The sequence below is a fragment of the Capsicum annuum genome, chromosome 1 (assembly GCF_002878395.1).
Source record: "Capsicum annuum cultivar UCD-10X-F1 chromosome 1, UCD10Xv1.1, whole genome shotgun sequence".
Lineage (NCBI taxonomy): Eukaryota > Viridiplantae > Streptophyta > Magnoliopsida > Solanales > Solanaceae > Capsicum > Capsicum annuum.
In genome coordinates this window covers 211,645,331-211,662,639 of record NC_061111.1, presented here as the reverse complement: position 1 = coordinate 211,662,639, position 17,309 = coordinate 211,645,331, and positions in this window count along the sequence as shown.

Sequence of the window (17,309 nt, the reverse complement as noted above, 5' to 3'; positions counted from 1 at the left end):
GACTCTTGAGGATATGCTGAGACCATGCGTTGTTGATTTCAAGGGTAGTTGAGATGACTATTTGCCTTTGATTGAATTCGCATACAATAACAGCTATCATTCTAATATTCGTATGGCTCCATTTGAGGCTCTCTATGCTAGGAGATGTAGATCTCCAATTGGTTGGTTTAAAGTAGGCGAGGTTGTAGTATTAGGGCCTAACTTGGTGTTTGATGCGTTAGAAAAGGTTTAGTTGATCAGAGAAAGGTATAATACCCCATATTTTTCCTAGCTTGAAAAGTTTCCCAAGAATGTTAGAAGCTTTCTTTGAAATATGAATGCACTTTTGTACATGTGGTATTTTCAATATTTTTATTTTTATCATGTGGGGAATTGAATAAGATTTTCATCAATACTAAATTCACCCAAATCCGATACCCGGGTGAAGAGTTAGAGCCTTTTTAGTGAGACAGTGTATCACCTGAGCCTTCAGCGCGCGCGAGATAGCTCAAATGGCAATTGTCAATTTCCAGGGTTACTCCACGATAGTGGCACATCATGCCCAACTTTTAGGTCGTAGACAAGGTGGCAATGCGATAGCTCCACATCGCGCCACCATGCAATTTTCCATTTGTCACTTTCCAGTGACTTGGCACGATAGTGGCGCGTCGCGCCAACGATGAAAATCGGGAAATTTTCTCAAAAGTTAAAGACGCGTCCAAGGGTTAAAAGGGTTAATTTCCTACCCCTATTTAAACCCAATAACACGTGATTTATCCATTCTTCAACCAAATTATACTAGTTTCTCTCAAGTTTCTCTCAAGAACAAGCTAGGGTTTCTATTGGAAATTCAAATTCAAGAAGGTTTCACCGTAAATCTTCACAAAATCATGAACTAAGGTATGCGTAGTGTTAATTCATGGACTCCTTTTGTCCATGAATACTAAGAATCTCTTTTCTAAGTTTAAGTTTATCGATTTCTTTATTAATTTCATGTTGGGTTTATTTTGTTTATGTTGAGAATGATCAATTGAATTCAAATCCTTGTTGGGTTATCAATTTTATATAGAAATAATTTGTATAGATGTATATTCACTTGAACCTATAAATAAACCCTAGGATGATGAAATTCGAGATAAATCATAATGATTAATTATTGTATAATGTTGTCTACATGTGTTTTGCCTATCATGTGCATGATTAAATGCCTAGATGAAGGAATAATGCCCAACTAGTAGAATATCATGAAATCCCCATGTATGTACAAGCTTATGCATATCACATATTTGATGAAGTGCTTCAATATATGGATTATGAATTGTGTTGTTGGTCATGTGGTCCAGTAAGCCATGCTATGTCAGTTTCTTCTCATCGAGTCCTGGGGGTACTTGTACCAGAGCATTTAGCTGTGTGCCTAGAGCCATGTCATGTTTTCATGATCTCCTCAATCAAGCTATGATCCAAATAACTCAGTCTGTCATATGACTTAGGAAATCTTAGAAATATCAGTATGTTCAGCAGCTTAGCAATCTCAGTAACCTCAGTATTCTCAGTCAATCTCAGTAACTTCAGTATTCTCAGTCAATCCTCAGAACTCAGTACATTCCGTCTATCAATGAAACTTAGTAAATTTAGTTTAGCTCCGCTAGACAATACCACTAGTATTAGTTCAGTTCAGTTAATCAGCTCAGTTCAGTTAATCAGTTCAGTGTCTTTCATATCAGAGTAGGATTTAGCACCAAGCGAGCCTAGGGATGGGTACTCACCCACTAAATAGGACTGAGATTCCTAGAAGCAATCCCTGAGTTCTAGAACTACGTAAACAGCGTAGGTACGAGATGTCACCCGTTAGATAGGATTGACATACTCAGGGATCACCCGTTAGCGTATTTAAATGTATACGACTGATCCCAGGGGTCACCAGCTAGATTAGGACTGACTCCACAGTAGTTGTCTTTACCAGTGGCATGGTACTAACACCCTTCCAGCTGGGGTTACAGGTTAGACCCCAGTTAGCTTAGTATGGGGTATGTCAGTTAGATGAATACATCCCAAAGTTTCAGTAACAGTATCAGGACTGTCAGATACAGTCAATTCAACTCAGTAGTATAGATTTAGGATTGTCAGATACAGTCACTCCTTATCATTATAAATAGACTCCAGGATCACCCACTAGACAGCACTAATCTCAACTATGCACTAATCTCAACTATGGTTAATCAGTAATGGTATCATCAGATTTAGAGATCACCCGCTAGATAGGACTGATCTCAAATTCAATTACTCAGATACAGTACAAAACTCAGCTAGTTCCATCAGATTCAGGACTGTCAGATACAGTCACTCATTGTAATACCTTGAAAAATCCAAACCACTATTAGAGCCATGTATCAAGCTCATGCATAGTACATCATGGTTATTTTATTGTTTTATGAGTACTTTAGATGTATATTAAGGGTTCAAATAACTCCCAGCTATCGGACGAATCAAAACATTCATTACCGATTGAATTCTTGAGAAGGATATTGGTATAGTCAACTTCAAATGAGCATATATCTCATTACACTTGGAATTTTTTAGCTCATGACCTATGAACAGATATATAATTGAATTATATCTCCAACGATACCAATTTTTCCTAAATTCGATATTGGAGCAAACAGTTATTCCTATTTTACTCTAGCATGTCAGGCTGAAAACAGTGTGACAACATTCGTGGTAGCTTACCACATTTGTGACACCCTACCACGAAGGTTGTCAGCCTTAGGTAGAATCCAGCTCATGTGTGAAGACATTCGTGGTAGCTTACCATATTTATGATACCCTACCACGAAGGTCGTAAGCCTTAGGCAGAATTTAGCTCCTGTGTGACAATATTCGTGGTAGCTTACCATATCTGTGACGTCCTACCACGAAGGTCATCAGCCTTAGGCAAAAACCAGCTCCTAAGTGACGACATTCATAGTAGCTTACCACATTTATGATGCCCTACCACAAAGGTCGTCATACTTAGGCAGAAACCATCAATTCCAGCTTCTGTGTGATGACATTTTTGATGGCTTACCATATTTTTGATGCCTTGTCACAAATGTCGTTAGCTATTATTTTCAGCAACTGGGAATTTATTTCATAAGGGTATTTTGGTATTTTCCCTTCACTTCCTATGACTTATAACCCTCAAGGAATGTATTATCTTCCATTCTCTTTAGTTAAAACATCTCAAAAATCTCTCATACACTTTTCACCATAAGATTAGGGTTTCCTCTCAAGATCATTTCCTCAGGAACAAGAACATTCTTTCCCAAAGGGGTTAAACCCTAATCAAGAAATATCAAAGGCAAGCCTAAGGATTTCTTTAGGAACCTTCAGAAACATTAGATCTTTTTCAAGATCAAGCTTTAAGGTATGCATAGTATTCATCTATGGATCCAATCCATTCATAGAGTTCAAGAACCATGTTTTAAATATTATTTTGTAAACTTTTTGTGGTGATATCAGTATGTACATGTTGACGATTGTTTTTTAAGTTTCAATGTGATGTCTAAAGGTGTTCTAATGGAATATATATGTTTGTTAATTGAAAACCATGAACTTTAGGTGGTTTAATATAGTGCAAGTATGAAACCCACTTATGCCTTAAAGAATTCATGCAAGGTGTTTGATAAAATGCTTAGGATGCTAGAAATTCATGTTTGTATGGTTCTACGATGTCTAAATGACAAGTTCATGTAAGCTATATACTTTAATATGAATTTCATGCTTTTCATGTGTTGCTATTGTGGTGGTATGAAGCATGCAAGATAATGGAGATATACAATATCTACATGAAATATATCCATGCATTCCCTACAATGTTTAAGATGTTGAATAACTATATGAAATATGATATCCCCTAATTATGATATTGTGAATTATGGACTCAGATCTTGTGATCAAGTCATGTCATGTGTGTTAGTTTTCGTCTATCGATTCCTAGGGGTATTCGTACCCAAAAAACATAGCTGTGTGTGTAGAGCCATATTATGTTGTCACAATAATCTCAGTCAAGCTATAATCTATAGAACTCGGTTAATTATGTGAATCAGGAAACCTCAGAAATCTCATGATCTCAGTTAACTCTGGGATAATAGTACTACTACGTCAGTCAATGGAATTCAGTAAGTTTCACTTATGTACAGTCAGTTAAATTATGTTCAGTCTCTTTAGATGGGAGTAGGAGTTAGCACCGAATGAACCCAAGGATGGGAACTCACCTGTATATGAGGGTGTGATTCTTAGCAGTAATCTTTGCATTCCAGAACTATTTAACCAACATAGGTTGAGACTTCGTAGCCTATTATATGAGGGTAGATGATGTGGCTTAACCTGTTATATGAGAGTTCCTACCGTTCTCACTAGAGCTACTCGTTATATGAGGGTTGCTCACATGTTGTCCTTACTAGGGGTACGGTATTAACACCCTTCTATTCAGGGTAGAGATTGGACCCTAAATTAGCCATAATGGCATATATGGGGCATATCGATTAAACAACTACCTCCTACAGTTTTAGACTCAGTCTCAGTAAAAGAACTCAGATAGTTCTTTAGATATCAGTATACTAGGACTGTCAGATATAGTCGAATTCAGTTATAGTGTGGAACTTAAATAGTTTCATTAGATTTAAGACTATCAGATACAAATGTCCATGTTATCAAAACTACATTTTAAGCCTTGTCAATTATCAGTAAACCATATATTAGCGTACAGATCTAGCTATCACGTACTCACGATCTTAGTTACTATGTATGTATGTTTACACTCTCATATTTATATCAATCAGTCAGTTAGCATTGTTTATGCATGTAAACCCTTTTGCATTAGCCTTCCTCACTCGTATACTCAGTACTCTAGTTGTACTGACGCATTTGTGCTATGGTGCTTTCTTTTATGTTACACCATAGGTTCAGAGACAAGAGCTCCAAATCAGCAGTAGCATCCAGTTGCAGAGTTGCAGTGAGTCCTCATCTATTAGAGGGAAATATTATTTTATTTCATTTATTGTTTCAGCTCAGTTTTGCTAGATGGTGTTATTTGGAGACATATTCCTTTAACTCCTTATTCAGACAGAACTTATAGCCTTTCAGATTCAGTATTCAGATTTAGTTCAGATTTGATTCAAATTTCAGTTGTTTTGGGTATCTTTCACCCATATAGATATTGTCTCTTGATAGATCTTTATTTAGTTGAACCTTATGGCCTATATGTTCATATTTTCCATATTATTATGTTATATATGCAGTGTACAGGTACAGATATTAGTCATGGGTTAACTTGTGGTCCCTCAGGGTCATGAGCACCGTGTAGCATTTCGATTCAGAAAATCACGGAGTTACAAACTTGGTATCAGAGCCTAAGGTTCAATAGAGTCCTAGGAAGTCTGAAAGCTGCATCTAGTAGCCTTGTACATGGGTGTGTTGTGCACCACATTTATGTAAAGGAGGCTATGAGATGTTTTAGGAACAGTTCCCTTTCTTCAGTATTCATGTCATGCTAGTAAGCATAATTTCAAGTTAGTCTCTCAGTCTAATCCGCTCATCTCTTATTTCAGAAACATGCCTCCAAAGAGAAGAAATTAGCCAGCTCATTATCCCGAAGATTCTTTGGGCGAACGAACATGTTTCTCATGCGGAGTTCAGGACTGCATTTGCCACTCTTGCTCAGTCTATTGCCACCTAGAATGGATGATCAGTAGTTATTTCAGTCAACCCAGTGGCCAATTCAACAGTATCTAGGATTCGAGACTTCACTCGAATGAACCCTACATCTTTCTTTGGGTCTAAGCTAGACGATGATCCTCAGTAGTTTGTTGAACAAGTCCAGAAGGTCATTGATATCATGGGAGTCACTTCTTATCAGAGTGCCAAGTTAGCCGCATACCAATTGTAGGATGTCACTCACTCTTAGTACAAGCAGTGGTTAGCAGAAAGGTTAGAGGATGCAGGTCCTGTTGAGTGGGAAGAATTTGTCATGGCTTTCTTAGATAGATTCTTTCCCCAAGAGCTAAAAGAGGTCAAAGTTCTTGAGTTCATCAATCTCAGGTAGGGAAATATGATATTTAGAGAGTATTCTCTTAGATTTACTCAGCTAGCCAGATATGCCCATCATGTGGTTGCTGACAACAGGGCTAAGATGAGCAAGTTCATGTCAGGGGTGAATGATAGCATGGTAAATGAGTGTAGGTCTGCAATTCTGAATAGTGATATGACTTTAGCCAAGATCATGACCCACGCTCAATAGATAGAGGAGCAGAAGGCTAAGACTGGGGAGAGGCAGAATAAGGGAGCAAGAGCAGGCAGTTTTAGTTTTGCTCAGCCCAAATCAGAGGGAGGAAATCGTTTGCAATTTTGTCCTAAGTCAGCAGTTCCAGACCTTTCCTCCGCTAGTTCCCCAGTGCTGAATTCAGGGATGGCAAAAGAGATAGAGCACCAGGCTCTAAATCTTAGAGCAGTGTTAGCAGTGCCCGCACTTATCCTCAGTATCAGACCTGTGGTAAGAACCATCAGGGTGTGTGTAGAGCGGGTCAAGGCATTTGTTTTGGTTATGGCAAGCCAGGCCACAGAGTTAGGGACTGTCCTAACCCAGGTCCTCAGGTCAGCAGAATTATTCCATAGCTTACTCTGGTCTCCTAAACTAGAAGGGTGCCACTTCCAGTGCTACTAGTGGGCAACGCCCAAATAGACTCTATGCTCTTCACACCCGATAGGATCAAGAAAATTCTCTTGATGTTATTACTGGTACGTTACAGATTTTCCATGTTCATGTTTATGCTTTGCTAGACGTAGGTGCATCCTTGTCTTTTGTCACTTCATACATAGCAGGCGATTTTAGAATCAGTCCCGAAATTTTAGCAGAGCCCTTTTTAGTCTCTACCCTATTGGATAAAACCATCATAGCTCGGCGGGTATACAAGAACTGCTCGATTATGATATTTCAAAAATCCACGTCAACAGATTTAGTCGAGTTAAAGATGACTGATTTTGATGTCATTCTTGAAATGGATTGGCTTCATTCCTGCTATGCCATAGTCGACTGTAGAAAAAGGATAGTTCTGTTTTAGTTCCCGAATGAGCCCATCCTAGAGTGGAAGGGTAGCACTTAGTCTTTTAGGGGTCAGCTTGTTTCCTACCTTCAGACAAGGAAAATGATTTCTTAGAGGTTATGTATCATCTCGTGCATGTTAAGGATTACAGTTTCAAATCTCCCAGTCTTGAATCAGTCCCAGTGGTTAATGAATATTCAGACGTCTTTCCCGAAGATCTTCCAGGCATTTCTCTCGAAAGAGAAATAGACTTCGGCATAAACCTTCTCCCAGATACTCAGCCTATTTCTATTTTTCCATCAGAATGGCATCAGCAGAACTCAAGGAACCGAAAGATCAGTTGAAGGATCTCTTAGATAAGGGATTCATCAGGCCCAGTGTATCCCCATGGGGTGTGCCAGTCTTATTCATGCACAAGAAAGATAGTTTTCTCAAAATCTGTATTGATTACCGTTAGCTTAAAAAAGTTATGGTCAAGAACCAGTTGTTCTACAAGTTTAGTAAGTGCGAATTTTGGCTAAGATCATTATCATTCCTTAGCCACATTATTTTCGGTGATGGAATTAGAGTAGATTCTCAGAAAACTGAAGCGGTAAGAAACTAGCCTCGCCCTATCTCTCTATTAGATATCAGGAGTTTCTTGAGTTTGGCTGGCTATTACCAATGGTTTGTTAAGGTATTTTGTTATATTGCATCTCCTATGTCTAGATTGACTCAGAAAAAGGTAAAGTTTCGGTGGTCAGATCCTTGCAAGAAGAATTTTCAGGAGTTGAAGACTCGACTTACCTCAGCTCCAGTTTTAGCACTTCCCAATGGTTCTGATGGATTTGTAGTATATTGTGATGCATCTAGAGTAGGTTTAGGTTATGTCCTTATACAGCATAGTAGAGTCATAGCCTACACCTCCAGACAGTTAAATCCCCATGAGAAGAATTATCCTACTCATGACCTTGAGTTAGCAGCAGTGGTCTATGCCTTAAAAATTTGGAGGCATTATCTATACGGTGTTCATGTAGACGTCTTCACAGATCATAAAAGTCTTCAGTATGTCTTTTCCCAGAAAGATCTCAATCTTCATCAGAGAAGGTAGTTAGAGCTCTTGAATGATTATGACATGAGTGTCCTTTATCATCTTGGCAAGGCCAATATAGTGGCCAACGCACTCAGTAGACTATCCATGGGTAGTGTTTCCCATGTTAAGGATAGTAAGAAGAAATTAGCTCAGGAGATTCATCAGCTTGCCAGACTAGGCGTTCGCTTAGTTAACTCTTCAGAGGGTAGTGTATGTGTTCAGAGTAGTTCAGAGTCATCTCTAGTTTCCAAGGTGAAAGAGAAGCAAGACAGGGATCCTAGCCTTGTCAAGCTAAAGTCAGTTCAGAGTCAGGAAGTAGAGGTTTTCTCCCAAGGGGGAGATGATGCTCTTCGTTGTCAGGGTTGTCTATGTGTTCTCAGTATAGATGACTTGAGGCAGCGAATTCTTGCAGAAGCTCATAGTGCTCGATACTCTATTCATCCAGGGGCCACTAAGATGTACTATGACTTGTGGGAGATCTATTGGTGGAGTGGGATGAAGAGGGACATTGTAGAGTTTATGGCTAAGTGCTCTATATGTCAGCAGGTTAAGATAGAGCATCAGAAACCTAGTGGATTCCATGCAGGAGTTCACTATTCCTACTTAGAAGTGGGAAGAAGTTAACATGGACTTTGTCACGAGTTTGCCTAGAACACATCATCAGCATGATTCAGTTTGGGTTATTGTACACAGAATGACCAATTCATCTCATTTCCTTCAAGTGCATACCTCTTACTCAGCTGAGGATTATGCCAAACTCAATATTAGGGAGTTGGTCAGATTACACGGTGTTCCACTATCTATCATCTCAGACAGAGGTACCCAGTTTACCTCATACTTTTGGAAAGCATTTCAAAAGGGTCTTGGTACCCAAGTTCATCTCAGTACAGCGTTTTATCCTCAGACAGATGGTCAAGCAGAAAGGACCATTCAAACTCTAGAAGATAAGCTAAGGGCATGTGCAATTGATTTCAAGGAAAGCTGGGATGACCACTTGCTTTTGATTGAGTTCGCATACAACAACTGCTATCACTATAGTATTAAGATGGCTCCATTCAAAGCTCTCTACGGTAGGAGATGTAGGCCTCTGATCGGTTGGTTTGAAGTTAGTAAGACTACACTTATAGGGTATGACTTAGTATTCGACACCTTAGATAAAGTCTAAATGATCAAAGTAAGACTCCGAGCTACTCAGAGCCGACAGAAGTCTTATGTGGATATTCGTAGAAAGGATCTTGAATTCGAGGTCGATGACTATGTCAATCTCAAGATCTCTCCTATGAAAGGAGTGAAGAGATTCGGCAAGAAGGGAAAGCATATTCCCCGATACGTCGGTCCTTTCAGGATTCTCAATCGCTTCGACAAGGTAGCCTATGAGCTTGAATTGCCTTCAGATCTAGCCTCAGTCCATCCACTCATCCATGTCTCTTTTCTCAAGAAGTACATAGGTAACCCAACAGTTGTAGTCCCTATTCAGAGCGTTGACATTCAGAATAGCCTCTCTTATAAAGATATTCCAGTCGAAATCCTCAACTATCAAACTCATAGGCTGAGAAACAAAGAAGTCCCTCTAGTCAAAGTTCTTTAGCGGAATTAGTCCATGCAGGGAGCTACTTAGGAAGCAGAAGCAGACATGCGAACCAAGTACCCTCATTTTTTCTCCACTAATTCAGACTTAGCTCGAGGTAACCATTTTCCTTAAGCTTATTCAGTTACATGTTCAAAATTCTAGCATAAAATTGGTATCAAGTATCAGTGCATAGCTTATCATGCATTCATGAGTTCAGTTTGTCAGTCATGCATCAGATATGCATGTTCAGTTGGGCTATATTTAGTTTAGAATTCAATTCATTCCTAAAATCATGTTCCAGTTGAGCATGGTCAATGTATGCATCATTTTATCTTTTCTCCCCTCTCAAGCAGTCATCATTCGAGGATGAATATTTCTAAGGGAGGGATATTATAATACCCCGAAAAATCCAAACCAATATTAGAGCCATGTACCAAGATTATGCATAGTACATCATGGTTCTTTTATAGTTTTATGATTAAGTTAGATATATATTAAGGCTTCAAATAAATCCCAGCTATCAGACGAATCAAAATATTCCTTACCGATTGAATTCTTGAGAAGGATATTGGTATAGTCAACTTTAAAAGATCATATCTCTCATTATGCTCGGAATTTTTGAGCTCATGACCTATCAATAGATATATAATTGAATTATATTTCCAACAATACCAATTTTGGCTAAATCCGATATCGGAGCAAAGACTTATTCCTATTTTACTCCAGCATGTCAGGCTGGAAAAAGAGTGACAACATTCGTGGTAGCTTACAACATTTGTGATGCCCTACCACGAAGGTCGTCAGCTTTAGGTAGAATCCAGCTCCTGTGTGACGACATTCGTGGTAGCTTACCACATTTGTGATGCCCTACCACGAATTTCGTTAGCCTTAGGTAAAATCTAGCTCCTGTGTGACGACATTCGTGGTAGCTTACCACATTTGTGATGCCGTACCACAAAGGTCGTCAGCCTTAGGCAGAAACTAGCTCCTAAGTGACGACATTCGTAGTATCTTACCACATTTGTGATGCCCTACCACGAAGGTCGTCAGACTTAGGCAAAAACCATCAATTCCAGCTTCTGTGTGACGATATTTTTAACGGCTTACCATATTTTTGACGCCTTGTCACAAATGTCGTTAGCTATTATTTTCAGCAACTGGGAATTTATTTCATAAGGGTATTTTGGTCTTTTCCCTTCACTTCCCATGACTTATAACCCTCAAGGAACGTATTATCTTCCATTCTCTTTAGTTAAAATATCTCAAAAAGTTCTCTCATACATTTTCAACACAAGATTAGTGTTTCCTCTCAAGATTATCTCCTCAAGAACAAGAACATTCTTTCCCGAAGGGGTCAAGCCCTAGTCAAGAAAAATCAAAGGAAAGCCTAAGGATTTCTTCAGAAACCTTCAAAAACATTAGATCTTTTTCAAGATCAAGTTTTAAGGTATGCGTAGTGTTCATCTATGGATCCAATCCGATCATAGAGCTTAAGAACCATGTTTTAAATATTATTTTGTAAACTTTTTGTGGTGATATGAGTATGTACATGTTGACGATTATTGTTTAAGATTCAATGTGATGTATAAAGGTATTCTCATGGAATATATATGTTTGTTCATTGAAAACCATGAACTTTAGGTGGTTTAATAAGGTGCAAGTATGAAACCCACTTATGCCTTAAAGAATGCATGCAAGGTGTTTGACAAAATACTTAGGATGCTAGAAATTCATGTTTGTATGGTTCTATGATGTCTAAATGACAAGTTCATGTTAGCTATATACTTCAATATGAATTCCATGCTTTTCATGTATTGATATTGTGGTGGTATGAAGCATGCAAGATAATGGAGATATACAATATCTACACGAAATATATCCATGCCTTCCTTACAATGTTTAAGATGTTGAATAACTATATGAAATATGATATCCCCTACTTATGATATTATGAATTATGGACTCAAATCTTGTGATCAAGTCATGTCATGTGTGTTAGTTTACTTCTATCGAGTCCTGGGGGTATTAGTACCCTAAAAAGATAGTTGTTTGCGTAGAGCCATGTCATATTGTCACGATAATCTCAATCAAGCTATAATCTATAGAACTCGGTCAGTTATGTGACTCAGGAAACCTCAGAAATCTCATGAGCTCAGTTAACTCTCAGATAATAGTACTACTCTATTAATCAACAAAATTCAGTTAGTTTTACTTATGTAAAGTCAGTTAAATTATGTTCAATCTTTTCAGATGGGAGTAGAAGTTAGCACCGAGTAAACCCAAGGATGGGAACTCACCTGTATATAAGGGTGTGATTCTTAGCAGTCATCCTTGTGTTCCAGAACTATGTAGCCAGCATAGGTTGAGACATTGTAGCCTATTATATGAGGGTAGATAAGGTGGCTTAACCTGTTATATGAGGGTTCCCTCCATTCTCACTTGAGTTACCTATTATATGAGGGTTGCTCACATATTTTCCTTACCAGTGGCGCAGTATTGACACCCTTCCAGTCAGGGCAGAGATTAGACCCCATCTTAGCCATAATGGCACATATGGGGCGTGTTGGTTAAACAACTACCTCCTACAGTTTCAGACTCAGTCTCTATAAAAGAACTCAGATAGTTCTTCAGATATCAATATACCAGGGCTGTCAGATACAGTCAAATTCAGTTATAGTGTAGAACTCAAATAGTTCCATCAGATTTAAGACTGTCAGATACAGTCACCCATGTTATCAGAACTATAGTTTTAGCCAAGTCAGTTATCAGTAAACCATGTATTAGCATACAGATCTAGCTAGCATGTACTCACAATCTTAGGTACTATGTATGTATGTTTACACTCTCACGTTCATATCAGTCAGCCAGTTAGCATTGTTCATGCCTGTAAACCCTTTTGTATTAGCCTGCCTCACTCGTATACTCAGTAATCCAGTTGTACTGACGCATTTGGTTCAGTTTTCAGTTGTTTTGGGTATCTTTCACCCATATGGATAGATCTTCATTTAGTTGAACCTTATGGCCTACATGTTCATGTTTTCCGCATTATTATGTTATATATACAGTGTACAAGTATAAATATCAGTCATGGTTTAGCTTATGGTCCCTCGGGGTCTTGAGCACCGTGTAGCATTCCGATTTAGAAAATCGAGGAATTACAAACTTGGTATCAAAGCCTAAGGTTCAATAGAGACCTAGGAAGTCTGAAAGTCGCATCTAGTAGAGTCTTTTACATGGGTGTATTGCGCGCCACATTTATATATAGGAGGCTATGAGATCTTTTAGGAACAATTCCCTTTCTTTAGTATTCATGTTGTGCTGTAAGCATAATTTTAGGTCAATCTCTCAGTCTAATCTGCTCTTCTCTTATTTCAGAAACATGACTCCAAAGAGAAGAAATCAGCCATCTCCTTAGCCCGAAGATCCTTTGGGTGAACATGTTTCTTATGCTGAGTTCAAGACTGCATTTACCGCTCTTTATCAGTCTATAGCCGCCCAGAATAGATGACCAGCAGTCATTCCGACCAACCCAGTGGAAGCTAGGATTCGAGACTTCACCTGAATAAACCCTCTATCTTTCTTTGGGTCTAAGCCAGACGAGGATCCTCAGGATTTCATTGACCAAGTCCAGAAGGTCATTGATATCATAGGATTCACTTCTTCACAGAGTGCCTAGTTAGCCCCATACCAATTGCAGGATGTCACTCACACTTGGTACAAGCAATGGTTAGCATAAAGTTTAGAGGATGCAGGTCCTATTGAGTGGGAAGAATTTGTCATGACTTTCTTAGATATATTCTTTCTCTAAGAGCTGAGAGAGGACAAAGTTCTTGAGTTCATCAATCTCAGGTAGGAAAATATAACATTTAGAAAGTATTCTATTAGATTTACTCAGCTAGCCATATATGCCCCTCATGTGGTTACAGACAACAGGGCTAAGATCAGTAAGTTCGTATCAGGGGTGAATGATAGCATGGTAAATGAGATTAAGTCTGCAATGCTAAAATATGATATGACTTTATCCAGGCTCATGACCCATACTCAAAAGATAAAGGAGTAGAAGGCTAAGACTAGGGAGAGGTAGAACAAGAGAGCAACAGCAGGCAGTTTCAGTTTTGCTCAGCCCAAATCAGAGGGAGGAAATTATTCGCAGTTTGGTCCTAAGTCAACAGCCCCATCAACTTCCTTCTCTAGTGCCCCAGTGTCGAAGTTTAAGGATGGCAACAAAGAAAGAGCACCGGGATCTAAATCTTAGAGCAGTGTTAGTAGTGCCAGTACTTATCCTCAGTTTCAGACCTGCGGTAAGCACCATTCGGGTGTGCGTAGAGTGGTTCAAGGCATTTGTTTTGGTTGTGGCAAACCAGGCCACAGAGTTAGGGACTGTCCTAAGCCAGGTACTTAGGGTCACCAGAATTATTCCACAGCTCAGTCTGGTCGCCCAAACCAGCAGGGTGCCACTTCCAGTGCTACTAGTAGGCAACGCCCAAATAGACTCTATGCTCTTCAGACCCGACAGGATTAGGAAAATTCTCCTGATGTCTTTTTTGGTATGTTCCAAATTTTCCATGTTCATGTTTATACTTTGATAGACCCAGGTGCATCCTTGTCTTTTGTCACTCCATACGTAGTAGGTGATTTCGGAATCAGTCTCAAAATTTTAGTAGAGCCCTTTTTGGTATCTACCTCAGTGGGTAAAACCATTATAGCTCGGCGGGTATACAGGAACTGCCTGGTTATGATATTTCAAAAATCCATGTCAGTATATTTAGTCGAGTTAGAGATGACTGATTTTGATGTCATTCCCGAAATGGATTGGCTTCATTCCTGCTATGCCATAGTTGACTGCAGAAATAGGATAGCTCAGCTTTAGTTCTCGAATAAGCCTGTCCTAGAGTGTAAGGGTAGCACTTCGTCTTTCAAGGGTCAGCTTGTTTCCTACCTTCAGGCAAGGAAAATAATTTCTAAGGGGTGTGTGTATCATCTTATGTATGTTAAGGATTCCAGTTCCGAATCTCCCAGTCTTGAATCAGTCCCAGTAGTTAATGAATATTCAGACGTTTTTCCTAAAGATCTTCCAGGCATTCCTCCCGAAAGGGAAATAGGCTTCGGCATAGACCTTCCCCCGGATACTCAGCCTATTTTTTATTCTGCCATATAGAATGGCACCAGCAGAACTCAAGGAACTGAAAGATCAGTTGAAGGATCACTTAGATAAGGGATTCATTAGGCCCAGTGTATCCTCATGGGGTGCGCCAGTCTTATTTGTGCACAAGAAAAATGGTTCTCTCAGAATGTGTATTGATTTTTGTCAAATCAACAAAGTCACGGTCAAAAATAGGTATCCCCTTCCTAGGATAGATGACTTGTTTGACCAACTTTAGGGTGCCAGTTATTTCTCTAAGATAGACCTCAGATCAGGCTATCATCAACTCAGAGTTAGAGAATGTGACATTCGAAAGATAGCTTTTCGTACTCAGTATGGTTACTTTGAATTTCTAGTCATGTCCTTTGGTCTTACCAATTCCCCTACAGCTTTCATGGAATTGATAAAAAGGGTGTTCAAGCAGTACTTGGACACATTCGTCATAGTCTTCATAGATGATATTCTGGTGTATTCTCGCACAGAGCGTGATCATTCAGACTATCTCATAATTGTTCTTCAGACTCTCAGGGATCACTAGTTGTTTGCCAAGTTCAGTAAGTGCAAATTTTGGCTCAGATCAGTAGCATTCGTTGGCCATATTATTTCTAGAGATGTCATTAGAGTAGATCCTCAGAAAACTAAAATGGTAAGAAACTGGCCTCGCCCTGTCTCTCGATCAGATATCAAGAGTTTCTTGGGTTTGGTTGGCTATTACTGATGATTTATCAAGGGATTTTCTTCTATTGCATCTCCTATGTCCAGATTGACTCAGAAGAAGGTCAAGTTTTAGTGGTCAGAACCTTGCGAGAATAGTTTTCAGGAGTTAAAGACTCGACTCACCTCATCTCCAGTTTTAGCACTTCCCAACGGTTCTGATGGATTAGTAGTATATTATGATACATCCAGAGTAGGTTTAGGTTGTGTCCTCATGCAGCATGGTAGAGTCATAGCCTACGCCTCCTGACAGTTAAATCCCCATGAGAAGAATTATCCTACTCATGACCTTGAGTAAGCAGCAGTGGTCTTTGCCTTAAAGATTTGGAGGAATTATCTATACGGTGTTCATGTAGACTTCTTCACAGATCATAAGATCCTTCAGTATGTCTTTTCCTAAAAAGATCGCAATCTTTGTCAGAGAAGGTGGTTAGAGCTCTTGAAGGATTATGACATAAGTATCCTTTATCATCCTGGCAAGGCCAGTGTAGTGGCCGACGTACTCAGTAGACTATCCATGGGTAGTGTTTCCCATGTTAAGGATAGTAAGAAGAAATTAGCTCAGGAGATTCATCAGCTTGCCAGACTAGGCATTTGCTTAGTGGACTCTTCAGAGGGTGGTGTATATGTTCAGAGTAGTTCAGAGTCATCTCTAGTTTCCAAGGTAAATGAGAAACAAGACAGGGATCCTAGCCTTTTCAAGCTAAAAGAGTCAGTTCAGAGTCAGGAAGTAGAGGTTTTCTCCCAAGGGGGAGATGGTGTTCTTCATTGTCAGGGTCGTCTGTGTGTTCCCGGTGTAGATGACTTGAGGCAGCGAATTCTTGAAGAAGCACATAGTGTACTATACTCTATTTATCCAAGGGCCACTAAGATGTACCACAGCTTGTGGTAGATCTAATGGTGGAGTGGGATGAAGAGGAACATTGCAGAGTTTGTGGGTAAGTGCTCTACATGTCAGCAGGTTAAGATAGAGCATCAGAAACCTAGTGGATTCCATGCAGGAGTTCACTATTCCTACTTAGAAGTGGAAAGAAGTGAACATAGACTTCGTGATGGGTTTGCCTAGAACATGTCATCATCATGATTCAGTTTGGGTCATTGTAGAAAGAATGACCAAGTCAGCTCATTTCCTTCCAGTTTGTACCTCTTACTCAGCTGAGGATTATGCCAAACTCTATATCAGGGAAATTGTTAGATTACACGGTGTTCCCCTATCTATCATCTCAGACAGAGGTACCTAGTTCACCTCTCACTTTTGGAAGCATTCTAAAAGGGTCTTGGTACCCAAGTTCATCTCAGTACAATGTTTCATCCTTAGACAGATGGTGAAGCAGAAAGGACTATTCAGACTCTAGAAGATATGGTAAGGGCTTGTGCAATTGATTTTAAGGGAATCTGGGATGACCACTTGCCTTTGATTGAGTTTGCATACAACAACAGCTATCACTCCAGTATTCAGATGGCTCCATTCGCAACTCTCTATGGTAGGAGATATAGGTCTCCTATCAGTTGGTTCAAAGTTAGTGAGACCACAGTCATAGGGCCTGACTTAGTATTCGATGCCTTAGAGAAAGTTCAATTGATTATAGAAAGACTCAGGGCTGCTCAGAGCCGACCGAAGTCTTATGCGGATGTTCATAGAAAAGATCTTGAATTCGAGGTCGATTACTATGTCTATCTCAAGATCTCTCCCATGAAGGGAGTGAAGAGATTTGGCAAGAAGGGAAAGCTTATTCCCTGATATGTTGGTCC